The sequence below is a fragment of the Ranitomeya variabilis genome, chromosome 4 (assembly GCF_051348905.1).
Source record: "Ranitomeya variabilis isolate aRanVar5 chromosome 4, aRanVar5.hap1, whole genome shotgun sequence".
Taxonomy (NCBI): domain Eukaryota; kingdom Metazoa; phylum Chordata; class Amphibia; order Anura; family Dendrobatidae; genus Ranitomeya; species Ranitomeya variabilis.
In genome coordinates this window covers 588629903-588639746 of record NC_135235.1, presented here as the reverse complement: position 1 = coordinate 588639746, position 9844 = coordinate 588629903, and the positions used below count along the sequence as shown (strand labels likewise).

The 9844-nt window shown below is 43.3% G+C and overlaps 1 long non-coding RNA gene across 1 annotated transcript; it reads left to right on the top strand.

Annotated features, from left to right (window-relative positions):
* The first annotated feature begins 3031 nt into the window (after positions 1-3031).
* LOC143769203 (uncharacterized) lies at positions 3032-6282 on the top strand. Its single transcript, XR_013214261.1, has 2 exons — positions 3032-3568; positions 5118-6282. It is a non-coding gene; the product is annotated as an uncharacterized LOC143769203 (long non-coding RNA).
* The last annotated feature ends 3562 nt before the right edge of the window (positions 6283-9844 follow it).

Below are 9844 nucleotides of genomic sequence, written 5' to 3'. Positions count from 1 at the left end.
CAAGAGTTGATTGTTTGGTTGCTAATATTAGTTCCAAGTTCTCATGTGGCATAATATTTTGCAATTTGCCTTTATAGCGTGGATCAAGGAGGCAGGCCAACCAGTAATCGTCATCGTTCATCATTTTCGTAATGCGTGTGTCCCTTTTTAGGATACGTAAGGCATAATCCGCCATGTGGGCCAAAGTTCCAGTTGTCAAATCTCCGGTTGTGATTGGTTGAGGGGCAGTTGCAGGCAAATCTACGTCACTTGTGTCCCTCAAAAAACCAGAACCCGGCCGTGACACGCAACCAATTTCCTGTGCCCCCGGGAAAGGTTCGGCATTAAAAATATACTCATCCCCATCATCCTCCTCGTCCTCCACCTCCTCTTCGCCCGCTACCTCGTCCTGTACACTGCCCTGACCAGACAATGGCTGACTGTCATCAAGGCTTTCCTCTTCCTCTGGTGCAGACGCCTGCTCCTTTATGTGCGTCAAACTTTGCATCAGCAGACGCATTAGGGGGATGCTCATGCTTATTACGGCGTTGTCTGCACTAACCAGCCGTGTGCATTCCTCAAAACACTGAAGGACTTGACACATGTCTTGTATCTTAGACCACTGCACACCTGACAACTCCATGTCTGCCATCCTACTGCCTGCCCGTGTATCCTCCCACAAATAAATAACAGCATGCCTCTGTTCGCACAGTCTCTGAAGCATGTGCAGTGTTGAGTTCCACCTTGTTGCAACGTCTATGATGAGGCGATGCTGGGGAAGGTTCAAAGACCGCTGATAGGTCTGCATACGGCTGGCGTGTACAGGCGAACGTCGGATATGTGAGCAAAGTGCACGCACTTTGAGGAGCAGGTCGGAGAACCCAGGATAAGTTTTCAATAAGCACTGCACCACCAGGTTTAAGGTGTGAGCCAGGCAAGGAATGTGTTTCAGTTGGGAAAGGGAGATGGCAGCCATGAAATTCCTTCCGTTATCACTCACTACCTTGCCTGCCTCAAGATCTACTGTGCCCAGCCACGACTGCGTTTCTTGTTGCAAGAACTCGGACAGAACTTCCGCGGTGTGTCTGTTGTCGCCCAAACACTTCATAGCCAATACAGCCTGCTGACGCTTGGCAGTAGCTGGCCCATAATGGGACAACTGGTGTGCAACAGTGTCATCTGCCGATGGAGTGGTTGGCAGACTGCGTTCTGTGGAAGAGCTGTAGCTTCTGCAGGAGGACGAGGAGGAGGAGGAGGAGGAGGGGGTGCGAACGCCTACAGCCAACTGTTTCCTAGACCGTGGGCTAGGCACAACTGTCCCTAAATTGATGTCGCCTGTGGACCCTGCATCCACCACATTCACCCAGTGTGCCGTGATGGACACATAACGTCCCTGGCCATGCCTACTGGTCCATGCATCTGTAGTCAGGTGCACCTTTGTACTCACAGATTGCCTGAGTGCATGGACGATGCGCTGTTTAACATGCTGGTGCAGGGCTGGGATGGCTTTTCTGGAAAAAAAGTGTCGACTGGGTAGCTCGTATCGTGGTTCAGCGTACTCCATCAGGGCTTTGAAAGCTTCGCTTTCAACTAACCGGTAGGGCATCATCTCTAACGAGATTAGTCTAGCTATGTGGGCGTTAAAACCCTGTGTACGCGGATGCGAGGATAAGTACTTCCTTTTTCTAACCAGAGTCTCATGTAGGGTGAGCTGGACTGGAGAGCTGGAGATCGTGGAACTTTCGGGTGTGCCGGTGTACATGGCAGACTGAGAGACGGTTGGAGACGGTATTGTTTCCGCCGGTGCCCTAGATGCAATATTTCCTCCTACAAAACTGGTGGTTCCCTGACCCTGACTGCTTTTGGCTGGCAAAGAAACCTGCACAGATACTGCCGGTGGTGCGGAAAATGGTGGCCTTACAGTGACGGAAGGGATGTTGCGTTGCTGACTAGCTTCATTGGCCGAGGGTGCTACAACCTTAAGGGACGTTTGGTAGTTAGTCCAGGCTTGAAAATGCATGGTGGTTAAGTGTCTATGCATGCAACTAGTATTTAGACTTTTCAGATTCTGACCTCTGCTTAAGCTAGTTGAACATTTTTGACAGATGACTTTGCGCTGATCAGTTGGATGTTGTTTAAAAAAATGCCAGACTGCACTCTTCCTAGACTCGGATCCCTTTTCAGGGATTGCAGACTGAGCTTTAACCGGATGGCCACGCTGTCCTCCAACAGGTTTTGGCTTTGACACGCGTTTTGGGCCAGATACGGGCCCGGCAGATGGAACCTGTTGCGATGTTGATGCCTGCTGCGGCCCCTCCTCCACCTCCGCTTCTGAACTACTGCCGCCTGCACCCTGTTCCCCCAATGGCTGCCAATCGGGGTCAATAACTGGGTCATCTATTACCTCCTCTTCGAGCTCGTGTGCAACTTCGTCTGTGTCACTGTGTCGGTCGGTGGTATAGCGTTCGTGGCGGGGCAACATAGTCTCATCAGGGTCTGATTGTGGATCTGTACCCTGAGAGGGCAATGTGATGGTCTGAGTCAAAGGAGCAGCATAGTACTCTGGCTGTGGCTGTGCATCAGTGCACTCCATGTCAGAATATACTTGTAATGGGCATGGCCTGTTAAATGTTTCACTTTCTAAGCCAGGGACGGTATGTGTAAAGAGCTCCATGGAGTGACCCGTTGTGTCGCCTGCTGCATCCTTCTCTCTTGTTGTAGTTTTTGCTGAGGAGGACAAGGAAGCGACTTGTCCCTGACCGTGAACATCCACAAGCGACGCGCTGCTTTTACATTTACCAGTTTCGGAAGAGGAGGCAAAAGAGCTAGAGGCTGAGTCTGCAATGTAAGCCAAAACTTGCTGTTGCTGCTCCGCCTTTAAAAGCGGTTTTCCTACTCCCAGAAAAGAGAGCGTTCGAGGCCTTGTGTAGCCTGACGACGAAACTGGCTCCACAGCTCCAGACTTAGGTGGAATATTTTTATCCCCACGACCACCTGATGCTCCACTACCACTACCATCATTACCAGCTGACAATGAACGCCCACGACGACCTCTTGCACCAGACTTCCTCATTGTTTTAAAATCTTAACCAAAGTAACTTTATTTGTTGCTGTCAAACAACTTACACGGTGAGCTATAACTTCAGTATGATTTCAATATCCCTTAACAGGTTGGTGAGACCACAAGGAAAATCAGGCACAATGTTACACACTCTGTTTTCTGTGGCACAAAATCACAGAGATGACACACACGCAGGACTGTCACTCAAGCACTAATGTCAATATTAATCTCCCACCTAATTTATTTATTTTTTTTTCTCAGGGAGACTTTAGAAACCAAATAATATTAAAAAAAAAACAAAAAAAAAAACAACAAAAAAAAGGCTTTCTATGGCCCACAATTAGAGAGAGAGAGGTGGCACACCCAGGAGTCAAGACTGGCGCACAAGCTGAAAGGGCAATATTACTCTCCCACTGTTTTTTTAAGTTTTTTTTTTATTATTTTCAGGGAGACTTTAGAAACCAAATAATATTAAAAAAAACAAAAAAATAAATAGCCTTTCTATGGCCCACTGAATGAGAGAGAGAGGTGGCACACCCAGGAGTCAAGACTGGCACACAAGCTGAAAGGGCAATATTACTCTCCCACTGTTTTTTTAAGTTTTTTTTTAATTATTTTCAGGGAGACTTTAGAAACCAAATAATATTAAAAAAACCAAAAAAATAAATAGCCTTTCTATGGCCCACTGAATGAGAGAGAGAGGTGGCACACCCAGGAGTCAAGACTGGCACACAAGCTGAAAGGGCAATATTACTCTCCCACTGTTTTTTTAAGTTTTTTTTTTATTATTTTCAGGGAGACTTTAGAAACCAAATAATATTAAAAAAACCAAAAAAATAAATAGCCTTTCTATGGCCCACTGAATGAGAGAGAGAGGTGGCACACCCAGGAGTCAAGACTGGCACACAAGCTGAAAGGGCAATATTACTCTCCCACTGTTTTTTTAAGTTTTTTTTTTATTATTTTCAGGGAGACTTTAGAAACCAAATAATATTAAAAAAACCAAAAAAATAAATAGCCTTTCTATGGCCCACTGAATGAGAGAGAGAGAGGTGGCACACCCAGGAGTCAAGACTGGCACACAAGCTTAAAGGGCCACATTACTCTCCCACTGTTTTTTTAAGTTTTTTTTTTATTTTCAGGGAGACTTTAGAAACCAAATAATATTAAAAAAAACCAAAAAAATAAATAGCCTTTCTATGGCCCACTGAATGAGAGAGAGAGGTGGCACACCCAGGAGTCAAGACTGGCACACAAGCTGAAAGGGCAATATTACTCTCCCACTGTTTTTTTAAGTTTTTTTTTTATTATTTTCAGGGAGACTTTAGAAACCAAATAATATTAAAAAAACCAAAAAATAAATAGCCTTTCTATGGCCCACTGAATGAGAGAGAGAGGTGGCACACCCAGGAGTCAAGACTGGCACACAAGCTGAAAGGGCAATATTACTCTCCCACTGTTTTTTTATGTATTTTTTGTTTTTTAAGGGAGACTTTAGAAACCCAATAATATTTAAAAAAAAAAAAAAAAAAGGCTTTCTATGGCCCACTGAATGAGAGAGAGAGGTGGCACACCCAGGAGTCAAGACTGGCACACAAGCTGAAAGGGCAATATTACTCTCCCACTGTTTTTTTATGTATTTTTTGTTTTTTAAGGGAGACTTTAGAAACCAAATAATATTAAAAAAAAAACAAAAAAAAAAAGGCTTTCTATGGCCCACAATTAGAGAGAGAGAGGTGGCACACCCAGGAGTCAAGACTGGCGCACAAGCTGAAAGGGCAATATTACTCTCCCACTGTTTTTTTAAGTTTTTTTTTTTTTATTTTCAGGGAGACTTTAGAAACCAAATAATATTAAAAAAACCAAAAAAATAAATAGCCTTTCTATGGCCCACTGAATGAGAGAGAGAGGTGGCACACCCAGGAGTCAAGACTGGCACACAAGCTGAAAGGGCAATATTACTCTCCCACTGTTTTTTTATGTTTTTTTTTTTTTCAGGGAGACTTTAGAAACCAAATAATATTAAAAAAACCAAAAAAATAAATAGCCTTTCTATGGCCCACTGAATGAGAGAGAGAGGTGGCACACCCAGGAGTCAAGACTGGCACACAAGCTGAAAGGGCAATATTACTCTCCCACTATTTTTTTATGTATTTTTTGTTTTTTAAGGGAGACTTTAGAAACCCAATAATATTTAAAAAAAAAAAAAAAAAGGCTTTCTATGGCCCACTGAATGAGAGAGAGAGGTGGCACACCCAGGAGTCAAGACTGGCACACAAGCTGAAAGGGCAATATTACTCTCCCACTGTTTTTTTATGTATTTTTTGTTTTTTAAGGGAGACTTTAGAAACCCAATAATATTTAAAAAAAAAAAAAAGGCTTTCTATGGCCCACAATTAGAGAGAGAGGTGGCACACCCAGGAGTCAAGACTGGCACACAAGCTGAAAGGGCAATATTACTCTCCCACTGTTTTTTTATGTATTTTTTGTTTTTTAAGGGAGACTTTAGAAACCAAATAATATTAAAAAAAAAACAAAAAAAAAAAGGCTTTCTATGGCCCACAATTAGAGAGAGAGAGGTGGCACACCCAGGAGTCAAGACTGGCGCACAAGCTGAAAGGGCAATATTACTCTCCCACTGTTTTTTTAAGTTTTTTTTTTTTTATTTTCAGGGAGACTTTAGAAACCAAATAATATTAAAAAAACCAAAAAAATAAATAGCCTTTCTATGGCCCACTGAATGAGAGAGAGAGGTGGCACACCCAGGAGTCAAGACTGGCACACAAGCTGAAAGGGCAATATTACTCTCCCACTGTTTTTTTATGTTTTTTTTTTTTTCAGGGAGACTTTAGAAACCAAATAATATTAAAAAAACCAAAAAAATAAATAGCCTTTCTATGGCCCACTGAATGAGAGAGAGAGGTGGCACACCCAGGAGTCAAGACTGGCACACAAGCTGAAAGGGCAATATTACTCTCCCACTGTTTTTTTATGTATTTTTTGTTTTTTAAGGGAGACTTTAGAAACCCAATAATATTTAAAAAAAAAAAAAAAAAGGCTTTCTATGGCCCACTGAATGAGAGAGAGAGGTGGCACACCCAGGAGTCAAGACTGGCACACAAGCTGAAAGGGCAATATTACTCTCCCACTGTTTTTTTATGTATTTTTTGTTTTTTAAGGGAGACTTTAGAAACCCAATAATATTTAAAAAAAAAAAAAAAAGGCTTTCTATGGCCCACAATTAGAGAGAGAGGTGGCACACCCAGGAGTCAAGACTGGCACACAAGCTGAAAGGGCAATATTACTCTCCCACTGTTTTTTTATGTATTTTTTTTTTTTCAGGGAGACTTTAGAAACCAAATAATAAGAAAAAAAAAAATAAATAAATAGGCTTTCTATAGCCCACTGAATAAGAGATAGCACACACAGCAGTGGCACACAAGCCCTGACTGAGGCCAATATTTTTCTACCACTGATTGATGTAGTGTTTTTGTGTTGAGGTAGAATTTAGAACACAAATCACGGAAAAAATAAATAGGCTTTCTATGGCCCACTCAGTGAGAGATGGCACACACAGGGATGGCACTGTAGCAGAAATGCCAATCTTAATCTCCCACAAAAAAAAAAAAAAAAAACAGGGACTGTCCTACAATCACTATCTCCCTGCAGTAATCTAAGCCAGGTATGGCAGGCAGCAATAGGAGTGGACTGATGCACAAATTAAATAAAAAGTGTGGACAAACAAAAAAGATAGCTGTGCAGAAAGGAACAAGAGGATATGTGCTTTGAAAAAAGCAGTTGGTTTCCACAGTGGCGTACACACAGCAATACAGCTATCACGGAGCCTTCTAGGGCAGCCCAATGAGCTACAGCGCTGAGGAAAAAAAAAAAAAATAGCTTCCACTGTTCCTGCACACCGAAGGTGGTGTTGGACAGTGGAAATCGCTACAGCACAAGCGGTTTGGTGGTTAGTGGACCCTGCCTAATGCTCTCCCTGCTTCTGACGAAGCGGCAGCAACCTGTCCCTAAGCTCAGATCAGCAGCAGTAAGATGGCGGTCGGCGGGAACGCCCCTTTATAGCCCCTGTGATGCCGCAGACAGCAAGCCAATCACTGCAATGCCCTTCTCTAAGATGGTGGGGACCAGGATCTATGTCATCACGCTGCCCACACTCTGCGTTCACCTTCATTGGCAGAGAAATGGCGCTTTTCGCGTCATTGAAACGCGACTTTGGCGCGAAAGTCGCGTACCGCATGGCCGACAAGCACAGGGGTCGGATCGGGTTTCATGAGACGCCGACTTAGCCAAAAGTCGGCGACTTTTGAAAATGATCGACCCGTTTCGCTCAACCCTAGCTGTAAGGCCATGTGCACACGTTCAGTATTTTTCGTGTTTTTTTCGCATTTTTTCGCTATAAAAACGTGATAAAAACGCGAAAAAAATGCTTACATATGCCTCCCATTATTTTCAGTGTATTCCGCATATCTTGTGCAAATGTTGCATTTTTTTCCGCGAAAAAATCGCATCGCGGAAAAAAAAGCAACATGTTCATTATATTTGTGGAATTGCGGGGATTCCGCACAACTAGGAATGCATTGATCTGCTTACTTTCCGCACGGGGCTATGCTCACCATGCGGGAAGTAAGCAGATCATGTGCGGTTGGTACCCAGGGTGGAGGAGAGGAGACTCTCCTCCACGGACTGGGTACCGTATAATTGGTAAAAAAAAAAGAATTAAAATAAAAAATAGTCATATACTCACCTTCGATGGCCCCCGGAGTCTTCCCGCCTCTCAGGTGCACGCTGCCGCTTCCGTTCCTATAGCTGGTGTGTGAAGGACCTGCGATGACGTCGCGGTCACATGACATCATCGAAGGTCCTGCACACACCATCTATAGGAACGGACGCCGCTGAGGAGATCGGCTGTCTGCAGAAGGTGAGTATAACCATTTTTTAAATTTTTTTTTATTATTTTTAACATTCTATCTTGTACTATTGATGCTGCATAGGCTGCATCTATAGTAAAAAGTTGGTCACACTTGTCAAACACTATGTTTGACAAGTGTGACCAACCTGTCAATCAGTTTTCCAAGCGATGCTGCAGATCGCTTGGAAAACTTTAGCATTCTGCAAGCTAATTACGCTTGCAAAATGCTAAAAAAAACGAGAAAAAAACGGGAAAAAAACGCAAAAAGAAACATGCGGATTTCTTGCAGAAAATTTCCGGTTTTCTTCAGGAAATTTCTGCAAGAAATCCTGACGTGTGCACATACCCTAAGAGGCGCAATCAGTGACAAAAAGAAAGCATTTAGAGAATTAAAGGAAGTAGGTAGTGATGAGGCATTAAATAAATACAGAAAATTAAATAAATTCTGTAAAAAGCAAATCAATGCAGCTAAGATTGAGACAGAGAGACTCATTGCCAGAGAGAGTAAAAATAATCCCAAAATATTCTTTAACTACGTAAATAGTAAGAAAATAAAAAATTATAGTGTTGGCCCCCTTAAAAATAGTCTGGGTGAAATAGTGGATGAGGATGAGGAAAATGCCAATATGCTAAATGACTTTTTTTCATCAGTATTTACACAAGAAAATTCCATGGCAGACAATATTATCAGTGATAGCAAAAATTCCCCATTAAGTGTCACCTGCTTAACCCAGCAGGAAGTACGTCGGTGTCTAAAAATCACTAAAAGTGACAAATCTCCGGGCCCGGATGAGTACTGCAGGAATTAAGTACAGGCGTATAGCAAATGTGGTGCCAATATTAAAAAAGGGGACAAAAACTGAACTTGGAAATTATAGGCCAGTAAGCTTAACCTCTACTGTGGGTAAAATCCTGGAGGGCATTCTAAGGGATGCTATGCTGGAGTATTTGAAGAGGAATAACCTCATGACTAGTGTTGAGCATTCTGATACTGCAATATCGGGTATCGGCCGATATTCGCAGTATCGGAGTTCTGATACTGAGTTCCGATACTTTTAGAATATCGAATACCGGAATCGGAAGTTCCCATAATGCAATGAGCCAGTTTGATTTTATTCAGCCAATGAGGAATCCCAAGAAGTGTGGGCACATCCTGTTATTCATGTTAGGCATGTTAACTAATGGCATGGCTGTGATTGGCTGCTGAAATGATGTCATGATGCACTATAAAAGCCGCCGCCGCCATTTTGGGTTCACTCTGCTGTGAATTCAGTTAGGGACAGGACGCTGCTGTTCTGACTGAGGGACAGTTTGAGATAGCGATTTGCTTCATTGTGCTTTACCCAGGCTACTTTAGCAACCGCTGTGTGAGAAGCTTTTTTTTGCCTTGCAGCGCTGTTCACAGCTGTCTGCAAGGTCTCTGGGTGTGTGTGAGTGCAGATCACGCTGTAGTGTATTCTGCAGCCACATCTGGTTGTAGTCCGCTCAGTGTGCAGCACTGCCTCATACTGTTACATTGCCCTTTTTTGCATTAGTGCTGCTGCACATTTTTCCTGATTTCTCCTATTAGTGTGGTTCCATCCGTATCTAGTTAGATTGCGTGCAAACACTATATAGGAGTAGATAGAGGAGATTTTCTGCAGCCTTGCAGCGCTGTTCATGGCGGTCTGCGAGGTCTCTGTGTGTGAGTGCATCTCACGCTGTAGTGTGTTTTGCAGCCACATCTGGTTGTAGTCTGCTCAGCGTGCGTCACTGCCTCATACTGTTACATTGTCCTTTTTTGCATTAGTGCTGCTGCACATTTTTCCTGATTTCTCCTATTAGTGTGGTTCCATCCGTATCCATCTTGATTGCTTGCAAACACTATATAGGAGTAG